This window comes from Bactrocera oleae, chromosome 2, assembly GCF_042242935.1.
Source record: "Bactrocera oleae isolate idBacOlea1 chromosome 2, idBacOlea1, whole genome shotgun sequence".
NCBI classification, from domain to species: Eukaryota; Metazoa; Arthropoda; class Insecta; order Diptera; family Tephritidae; genus Bactrocera; species Bactrocera oleae.
Window position 1 is genome coordinate 78,728,183 of NC_091536.1, and position 11,423 is coordinate 78,739,605.

Below are 11,423 nucleotides of genomic sequence, written 5' to 3' on the forward strand. Positions count from 1 at the left end.
AAGTGTTGTTGGCTAAAGTATATTTTATATATTAAATTCACACAACGTTGAAAACTTTTAAGCCGATTCGCATTTAAGTTAGTTTAGGCTTTTATAAAGCTGAGGCTGATTTACTTTAACTTTATAAATGAATAAACTTCTACCACCCTTATAAACTTACTAATTAATTCAAGAGTCGTTTTTAGTTAGTTTTATTAAAAAATAATAGTGATGCAAAATTTCCTTATTAATAGTCTCTTATGATGATTTATGTAACCATGGAATTAAATTCTATAAATAAGACACATTTTAAATCATGTTCTGCTTAGCCGGGTCACTGATAAGTGGCTAGTGAGAATAAGTAATGACACACTACTACTTTTAAGAAGCTTTTATGATAAGGTACATTTGAACATTTATTATCTTTGACAAGCGTTGGAGAGTAGTGAATCGAACCAACTATGCCTATTGTTCAAACAAACTCGCAGCAGTTGTGTTGCGCTAACATGTATTCTGTCGGATGAGCAATTCTGTTGCGATCTCAGCTTTGGTGGAGAAGCTCTTCCTTTCGCCATAAGAAATATTTCAGCAACCTCTTAATTTGGAGACTTACGTTTTTTAAAAACTACTATACTTGTTTTCAAGTCTAAGGTTTTGAAAATCAAAACAAAAATCAATGTTTGTATTTTAATTTTTGAAAGGAATTTGTCATATGAACCATTCACAATTCGAAAACTGGTATAAAATGTATAAAACAAACCTAGTAGTAGCATTGACGATATACTCGTACCACTATAATGGGGTATCTGCAAACTTTCTTGTTAGAATTCAACTCGATAGCTTTGTTGTTGCTGTTACATGTGATTTTTTTGACTAGAGAGTCGCGAACAAAGGAATAGCGAATAGAAGGCCGCTATTATTACTTTCATATAAGAATTCAAATAAATGAGATAAGAGATAGAACATCACCCACTCTACCACACTTATAATTTGTTGTTGTTTGTAACTAACAGAATTTTAAGTTGTAAAATAAAAATGTTAATGAAAAGCTTTGGCTTTGGCAATGAATTTAATTTTTTGTTGAAGATAAACGCGATGTTTCTTTGACTGCTTTTATGCTTATAAATATGCATACACATATCAGTAAAGCGCATTAGGGTTTCGCCACATTCAATTCATATGGTTACATAAAACTCATTACTATTATTTAGTTGAACCAGCCTAATAATTCGAAATCAAATACATATATACGAAATGAAATCCAAAAGCAGTTGAAACTTAAAGACCGCTGCTGGCGGATGTAAGCAATGTCAACACAGAAATACAAACAAAAGAAGCATGCAAATACGTGCAAGAAGTGAACATGGGTGGGTGTACTCAGCTCTGAAAACGCCGTCGCTTGTAGCACTCCGTCGGGTCACCATAATAAACGACATTGCGGCACATTTGATTGCCCGCAGCGCAAACGACAGTCTGAGCAAGTATATACGTATACATACATATAGCAAACCATTGAATGTATGTGCTGAGCATTGTAAAGGACTAAAAAACTTAGCAAATACTCATACGTATGCAGTTTTGTTTGAGAACTACTTTACTATTCAGCACTAGCAGCTCAGAGTTATTTGCAGGTGACTGCTTCTCAGTCGCTTTTTGTCGTTCTCGTCTTCTCTAATGGCTAAGTACCATTGGGTGCTTTAAAATCAAGTGGTTTAACAAGCGTACAAGTGTACGCTGAAAGTTTAGTAAATATATACCGCGAGCGTTTTTGTTAAAACTACATTGCCAAAGTGATTTCGGTTATGTATAGACGTATTTAGAAGAATCGAAAAGTGAATTTGACGTCTTCACTGTCTGTGAACACTATGACTACTACAAAAAAAATTGGTGGGAATCTTGAAGCGAACCCAAATACTACTTGCTTAAATTGAAAATTATTTCGATATAAAAAATTAACCTTAGCCAACAATTTTTTCCATGTCAACGCGTGTTTTATAATCATAAGGTATTTACATGTTAAGCTGGTGTATTTGCAACACTTACATCTTACAATGGTATTATCACGTAAAAATACGATTATGATATTGTTAGCAAATTAAATATTAAAAGTTTTTCTTTGTTTGCTGAATTTTTAACTTTTTTGCACAATTTAAGAATACAAATTGAGCATAGTTTGCATGAATTAATTCGCATGAATTATTTTAATATATCCTCGAGCTATTTCTCCACACTTGATTTCTTGATTTTAATGTAGTGTACAAAAAAATTATTACAAATAGTCTACTAATAAGAACGCAGTGTGTGAAAAAAATTTCGTTTATTCGCAGCAATAAACTGAATAATTTTCTGCTCAGCTTAGAGATTATTTTAATAGTACAAATACATTCATATATATAAATATAAATAAGGAATAGTTTTGTTTCTAAGAAATTAAAGTTTGCCAATATGTTACTCATGCGCCCTGGTGCTGCACTTTTGAATTAATCGTTTCTTGTATGATGACTTTGATATGCCCAAAATGCAAATATATTATATTGATATTCCTTGCTATAGAATTAACAATCAACGCATTTTTTTGGTTGCGTGCAAAATTACAGACAGCCGCGAAATAACGCTATACCTATAGATAGTTCAAAAAGCAGAAATCATAAAAGTCAAAAACAGCGGCAAAGAACACAGCGTAATGAGTAAAAGCGAAAGTGGCAGAATAATAAGTAGACAAGCAAGTTTTGCTTTTTAACAATTTCCAACACTACTTTTACCACATTTTCTGTCTGCTTCTGCAGCATCTTTTTATCGTAACCTCGAACATGTTTTGTCACTTTTTTTTGCCCTTGCTCCGCCTCCTTTGTGTCGCTGGCATGCGGAACAACCGCTTGGTCATTCGAATGTTTGGCTGAACTTGCAACTTTTTGCACTCAAGCACAATGTCAAAAGTCAAATGTGCATTAAAATAATTGCACTTGTTTAGTCGGAGTGAGTGAGGAAATAGAAGAATGAAAGAAAATAGTAAAAGTAAGTGAGCGCACACAGCGACAGCTATGGTGCGAAGAAATTCAAAAGGAAGGACGACTCAGTACTGCAGTGTAAAAAAAAAATGCCAGACATTATTTTTAAGTCGCGCCTAAGTATTTTTAAGTATAAATGCCTTGAAAATTATATTAATGTTGCTTTTGTAAGTTTTCTTCAGAGCAGAAACTGTCAAAGATTTTTATCCCTCCTGGAGTCAGTTTTAAGAATACAATTTGAAAACTTATTGGAGAGGAATATAAAGAAACACACACAATGATTATCAATAATGATTCATCACCCGTTCATAATACATACACAAGCTGCCTTAAACACTTAATGAAAGCAGCAAAGTATAATCAAAAGTGTTGGAGCAATAAGCGCTTTTCTTACTTTTTTAAAATAATTATAATAATTGGGGTTGTGCAGTCAACGGCGACATGCAAAAGAATCAATGCGAAAACCATACTTTATTTCCATCGACCGACCTAATAACGAATATGGTTTGCTCCTATTAGCAATCCATTAGCGAGTAATTTATTTTAAATGTTGATCATATGTTTGTATGGTACGTACATATTGTTGTCTTTACAAAGTTTGAGAAAATGAGATAAATAAAGAGATTTATGAGTACAATGCATGTATGTGTATAAATGTAAGCAGTGTAAATGAAATGTATATTGAATTCACAAATCCTATGAAATGAGAACTATGACAGTATTTTATCCGGAGCACAGTAAATATTATTAGAGTGACCCAACAAAAAGTAGTGTTAATATCGCGAAAAAATTTGTAATCACTTCAAACTATGTTCTGTTTGTAATACTAATATTTAATATATACCCTCTAACCAAATCTATCTAATAGTTCACTGCATAAACTAAAATTGTAAAAAATTATTAAACATTCGTTTAATCTAAATGTATAGATCAAAACAGAAATAAATAATCTAGGTAGAAATTAAAAGGATCTTGCAGAGCAATACAATCTGTTTCAGTTAAAGTTTTTCTTCATTCATCTTGCGTTGAGAATCGTACAGAAAAAGTAAAGAGAGCTAGCAAAAGAGTTACATGCCAAACGGTATAACCAAAAATTAATTATTGACCACTAAATTTGACTTCCTAAGTCTAATATCAGCTACCAAAAACCCAAATATTCGTTTCTAGAGCCTACCAAGTGTCGATTGATGTCGAAAATTTGATACCTTTCCGTCCGAGATCTATAACAAGAGCATGACAAATTGAAATTATCAATGTTTTACTTGTTTTTAGTTTGGAAATTTTATAGGTGGTAATAGGAATTTTAATTAAAATACGATTGTTTACAGATTGGATCTGATAAATTTTAATTCTTAATATTTTGAAAGCTATGCCTAAGCATTTTTTGCTATTGATTTTATAACTCAATTTTTCATCAATTATCTTTTTACGTCATTGAACTAATAATAACTGTCATGATCAAATTTTACGAACATTATTTTAATCAAAAAGTGTCTTATGCGATTAAAATTAAAATATACTTGTATTTATATAGTCACATGATGCACTATTCCTCTAGAAATATACTACATGTACCTAGTGAAAAAATTTCATTCTTCTTCAAATATACAATAATTAAAGGTAAATAATTAAACATGGCATTCATGCCACACGCTATTATAACGCTTCACTTAAGCGAGAAACGTGCCTAATTCAGTTGTGAAATCGATATCTTCTGCAACACACCAAAGCGGCGAGAATATTTGAATTTGTGATAATCGTGGGTCTGTTAACGCTTCGAAAAACTCAAATCAACATAACGAGGTATAAGTGTGCATACAACAAAAGTTGTTCGGCGTAAAATTACTAAAAACGTGCCTACACCAATATTCTTATGGTGAAATATATAAACTACTTTTTAGTCTATACATAATTTTTTTGTTTTGCAAGCCAAGCTCAATAAAATTACCCAAATTTAAAAATTTAATTATTAGTCCCGCCGATACAACCACGGTTTGACATAAAAAATCATAAATTAATAAGACCATCTTTGCAGGAGTTTATAAACGTTAAAACGGTAACGTCAATCACAGTGTTTTCCTTTCTAGTAATCTTTAACATTCCCAATAAAAGTACTGCAACACCTGCCGTTATGGTACATATCATGAGCGTGTTACATATTCTACATAACAATTTGCTGTGGTTTCCGCTGTAACTGACTTCAAGGCACATAAAATCTCACCGCAATAAATAGGTATGAGCAGGTTTCTATATGTATTATTTGTATAGATACATACAAGTGTACTACGTGACTTTGGGAAAATTGGTACTCGACGCGAAATATATGTACAATACTTCAGTGTAATTACTTGTGCATGTGTACGTCATAATCACTTGCAAAACGCAAATTAAAACTACAACCGCCTAACCATATTTTCTCTTAAGCCACAAAATGGTTGCCCAGCACGACAGCTGTTATGCGGAAGATATACCTATGGTAGTTTCCTAAATATACCGTTACAGAAGGTCAAGAGGTGGTTTTTAGTTATGCTCTTTTTAAAGTAGTTAAAGGAATAAAAAATATTATTAAATGCTAAATATGCTCTCAATATAATAAGTACTATCGTTTTTGTAATTATGATTTATTTCTTGAATTTTATTAGAAAAAGAACAAATTTGTAATATACATATATACCCTTACATGACTTACTTGTTAAATATATACGGGATGTATTAGTAATGGTATTTGTGTACTTGAATGTTTTAGCAACAAGTGTTGAGAAAATACATACCTGCAAAAAAGAAAAAAAAGTAATTGTAATATTTTATTAATCGGCTATAGGAATGATACAAAAATATATTTATTTAATATATTGACATAAACCATTTAGCATATCGCACACTAACTACAAAAGATTCACAAATCGAAAAATGGCAAATGATCAGGGTGCACAAAAAACAGTTCGTATAAAAATAATTAAAGTTTTATGGTCAAATCGTCCTCCATAATGTTGATTATCTTCTTTAAACAGCGTTTCATTCAAATATTATTGGTTTTCTAGTTTAACAGAGAAATTTTGACACATTTTTGAGATAAGACATCAAATAACAGTGTGATAATCACAATCATTTTATCAAAAGTGACACATTTGAAATAATATAGATGATTAAACTCACTTTTTTCAGATAAAAAGACAAAACTTCGCAGAATATTGCAGACAATTTACGATTTACTTCAGGAATAGCGACACAATTGCAAATAGTACTGTTTAGTTGATACTGCACAAGCCTGGCAAACGACGCAATTAGCACGAAAGTAGACCAAACGGCGATTTTCCAGTTAGGTAATATAGTGATGACAATGAATATTCTTGGGTAAGTAAATGAGTGTATTACGAATTGATATGTTGAAAAAATGTATTTTGCAAATTTTTGAATTGTGACTCTTTTGTATATATAAAAACTACTCAACAAATCTGAAAGAAAAACTTGCAACTGATGTGTTAAGAGGTATGTAGGGGTATTGGAGTTGTCTTGATTATGAATTTGAGTTCAAAAATTTTCCATCCTATACAGCTGTTTTTGTCATTTTAGTAAATGGTGGTGATTTGACTCCTACATCCCATGACAACAAGCCAATAAATCCTACGTGTTAGGACCTTATTATCCCAAACTTAGCAAGAAAAAGCCTCTAACATCACAGTCGTAAAATGACTGTAAACTAATGTAATCACTTGAAATTGTTTATGCATATCGAATGCAGCATACAGTTTCGGAAATAAGAGCATGTTTGTAAAAATTCTTTAACTTAGTGTGATTGGCTTACAAAATCCAAAATTTTTCAAAATAAATAACCGATCATTAAATTACATTAAATTCTATGAATGTGTATTTTTTTATTTATTCAAAATACAGAAAACCCATTTTTTCTGACTTTCAAATGTATATAACCCATTAAAAGAGCATATGTATTGGATCGCACCTCTCCAACACAAGTAAAAACTTCGAGTGCATTTCTGGCATTAAAAACCCCTTATAAAGCTCTCGATCAAACTTCTAGCATAGATATAAGCATTCTGTATAGACTTAATAATATATCTATATAACGTACATTATTATAAATTACATAAATGCATAACATGGGCAGTTGACTTCTTCTTTAATCTCAAGTCAAAATTAAATACTAAAACATTTGCTTGGCATATCCCAGCTATTGTAAGGAGATGCCAGCAAACAAAAGGTCGTGCTTGGTCCCTCACATCCCTGAACCGTTTCATTGAGCGCATTTTCAATGTCAAAATTGTAAGCACATAGCTAACTTGCCTTTGAAACATCATGCAAATCTGATCTTTGACAATGCACAAGCATTTCTCTAGAACCACTTAAAGATAGGCAGCCATTTTACAGCAGCACAATCACTGCCCCTCCGCCTTCTTGCACACCCACGCATTTAATTTAACAAGTAATTTTCAAATTAACTTAAATGTAAAGTGTAAACGCTGGTAACTTTGAAATTCAAAGATGCCAATGTAATGATTAGCCCTTTATGTGTATATGTCAAAATCTGTCGATGTGTATATGTGCCTTGCTATTAAGTGTAGAATGGGCTACCGTTATTAATCAACATTGTAACACGATTATGTCATTTGCAGGGCACGTTCCTCGAGTGACATTGCTTTCCATTCAGTTACGGTGCTTTCTTTACAATATTTCAAGATTTCACTGTTCCATCATCCTCTCGTCATCAGCACATAATTGATGTCTTTAATCATCACGCACATCGCCTGCATGGATAACGGATGTGTGAACAGCAGTGTGAACACCAGATATGTTGTCCCAACACTGCACACCAGCATTGATGGCGCTTTTGGCATTTTTTGTTTTTGTAAACTGCACATAATTTGCAATGTGAGCAACTTGTACAAACGTGCATATCTAGGGGTGTGTGTGTAATTTTTGCACACGCTGGCAACTATACGCCCACAAATGCATTGCCTTAGTTTCGCCTGACTGCCAGTCTGGGTTGAGTACTTGGAAGCCTTGTTTGAGCTCGAGGCAGCAGGCAGCTCTTCTCTTGTTGACTACCACCGATTTTATTGATTAATTGGCAGGGTTGCCGTGGTAGGGTTGTCGAGGCAGTGTTGGTGGGGGGAGCGCGGCTTTAAAGGAGGCTTTAAATTCAGCCGCTGTCAGTGCCATTTTGAAGAGGCTCATGTCCGTGTCTGTGCTCAAGTGGCCATCTATGAATGAATGAACACACTGATTTGTATATGTCGGCAAATATAATGTAGCATCATAACCCTGATCTACTGCCCTTTTTTGTTTTAAAGAGTTTTTGGTCCATTGACATTTTTTTCCTCTTGTTTTCTGTAGTCCTCTATTTTTCCAGTTTTCATCGATATTTATGAGTACTCTGACATTGAAATAGATGACGGGTGGTAACAACTTACAAACTTATTGCCCGACAATGCATGGGAGATGGTACATATAGAAAATTTTATAAATATTTCTTTGTTTATTTTATTAAAAACACTACGTTTTATGAAAATTTGGTAATTTCAGGTTTTGAGGTATGTAATATTCATGTTGAAGGGTTAGTAATATTTTTTGGTAATTTCGAAGAAATAATATTTCACACAAACCAATTTTCCGACAGCTGTGAAATTTATACACATAGTTATGTTCAACTACAGAATACATATTTTTAATTCTAGTGGCTGCCCGCCCCTAAATGATTTAATGTATATATCTTCCAAATAGCTAAAGTTAACTCAACCAAATTTGCTGAGAGAAAGCCCTTTTAGCACTTTTTCATACGCTGTGTAATCGGGTAAAATCAGAAATAAGTGCGCCATAAGTAATAAATTCCACAAATAAGATATATAAGTCTTTTTTGGTCAATATTTCTGTCAGCTTAGAAAAGGAATTATTTTTGACTTTTCAGTTTGAAGTGGTTTAAAATCATGTTTTTTAGTTTTTTAAAACTATATTTATTCGATAAAGTGTTTTACAAAATTCTAATAAAATAATTTGATCGACATTAATCGGTATCGAATTAATGATGATTTTTTAATAAATGATGAAATTTTTGAGTACGAACTTTTCTCGTAATCCAAATTATTAACGATCAACGATCTTTTGAAGGCGACGTGTAATTTGGCCCAAAATAAGCAAAAACACTTTAAAAGTTATTGGTCAGGCCAAGTTTTTACGTATTTTATATTTATTTAATTTTACATATATAATTAATTTACCACATTTAATTAGTATATAGTGCTGAAGTAATCATTTAATTAGCATAGATATGCAGCCATATAAAAGCTTAAGTAGCTAGTATGAGAGTTACTTACCTTTTTATGCTGTCGCAACATGTTGCTGCAGAGTATAATAGTTTTGTTTTCTTTAAAGTCTTGTACTTCGGTGTGGACAAACTCTATGCGATTCGATACTAATTCGATTTATGTGCTAAAAGTTTGCATTAGCTTCGATCGCAGGTAAATGTATTTGAGTGATTTGCATAAATAATTTGAAGTTATGTTAAAATATTTTTACTTGAGCACGAGTTTAATCCATAAAGTATTGGTTTCATTGCACACATACGTTTTTGAGCCAATTTTACTATAGCTCCATGAAATAATTTAACGTTAAGTGATTTCTGATTTGTTACTTTTTTGGTTATATATATAAAGTTCACATCACTACTTTGATATAACGTGGTCTTTCCATTACACTTACGTATTCGTATTGTTATTACACATTTCTTAAATTTTTATTCAACTACATCTCTATACAGTTTACAAATTTTCTTGTGAAAATATGTATTTACATACATACACTTACATAGGTAGATGTAAAATGACAAGAAATTTTTTAAATATTCGTTTTATATTTTTTAAAATTAATTTAATACTTGTATTTGCATTGTTATTCCTTTCTTTGCAATTGCTTTTCATATTTGCTCATTCTCTGGCTGTTTTCCTTCAAGCGCTCTTCTTATATGCGTTAATTTAGAATATTATCATAGTTGTTATTGTTGTTATATACTGTTGGTAGACATTTTTTGTTTCAAATTAGCTATACACTGCTAAATCTATGTGCTTATTTACTTTAATTTGACATTTATAAAATATATGTATGTATAATATCATTTAAAATTGTTCATTTAAGTTATTGATAGATGGTTTGGTTTAAAAAGTTTTGAGTTCTTTGGGGTAGTCAACATATTTTCATAATACTCGAAAATGTGTCACAATATTTCTCTTATTGATTAAATTGTTTTTGTTCACTTAGTATTTTATTAATTACAGATTTGTTGTAGAAAAACTACAGTAAACACATACCATATACATATATAATAATTCACTAACTGTATGCGTAACGTATACGACATGGTGTATTAGTCAACAGCTAAACGACGAACATTATTTGTATACATATGAAAACACTTAATTGCCTGTTAATTCATTAACCTGGAACTATTTACTGTTATTAATTGGTTTTGTACGATATATGGTATATTCACTTAACTTTATTTGGCTTGTTCTGCTGCACAGTTATCTATTGCTGCGTGTTTTTAAAATGTTTTATGAACTTTTCAAAGCATATAAAAATTATTATAAAAATTGAAGTTATGTTTTACTTCATGTATTTATTTATACTACTTTCTGAATTTTTGCTTTCCATTTCAATGAAAGTTTGTGTTTTGTTTATTATTATATTTTTTAATACTGTCGTTATTTTAAAGGAATTAATTCACTATGAAATCTGCTTTTTGGCATTTTTAATTGAATGCTGAGTGGGGAAATTTATCGATATGATTTGACTTTGCAACTCTCTAATAATATTCACCATAGGTTAAAAGTTTAAAGTTAAAAAAAACAATTTTTATGTATTAAACCCATAAAATATAAAAAAAAAATCAAATTAATTTTTCACTTTGTTTTATAGATTGTGGTTACCATTTCGAGATGTCTATTGTTGCACAAATACATTTTTTTTTCAAAAAGTCATAACTTCGACTGGTGTTTCTATTTTTTGCGTGTTCGTTTGTAGTAGATGCTGCCCAGCTTTAGTTTTTGTTTACCTCCCAGCCCTTCCACTTGGTTGTTCCACAATCTCCCATACATTTTTCCAGTTTTCTTTCTTCCTCTTCGATATAGCTACTCGTCCAACAGCGCCATTTATTGCTCAGAATATTTTAGCTATCCGACAACTTTGATTCCATATGGTCTTCTCTTCTTCTTCAGTACTGGGGGGCATAATGTTGAGAGAGCTTTTGGCTGCTGTTCAATTTATGCATGTTGCTGCATTCTTGACTTAGAAAAATGCATATCTTCGTTTACATATCTATATTTTAAAAGGGGTTTATACTGTTTCTTGATTGGTTTGTTCTTTAAAAACATCGAAACTCTAACACATTTATCAAAAACACTACTTGACTTGAATTTATTTTACCAA

General features: G+C 31.6%; 2 protein-coding genes across 14 annotated transcripts in view; one reads left to right on the forward strand and one right to left on the reverse strand.

Annotated features, from left to right (window-relative positions):
• The window catches only part of LOC106614604 (CUB and sushi domain-containing protein 3), a 100,309-nt gene that overhangs the window by 31,549 nt on the left and 57,337 nt on the right, over positions 1 to 11,423 (reverse strand). The window lies entirely within an intron of this gene.
• LOC106614605 (ATPase H(+)-transporting accessory protein 2) overlaps positions 1 to 11,423 on the forward strand; it is a 74,207-nt gene that overhangs the window by 16,309 nt on the left and 46,475 nt on the right. The gene's annotated exons all lie outside the window — the stretch shown is intronic.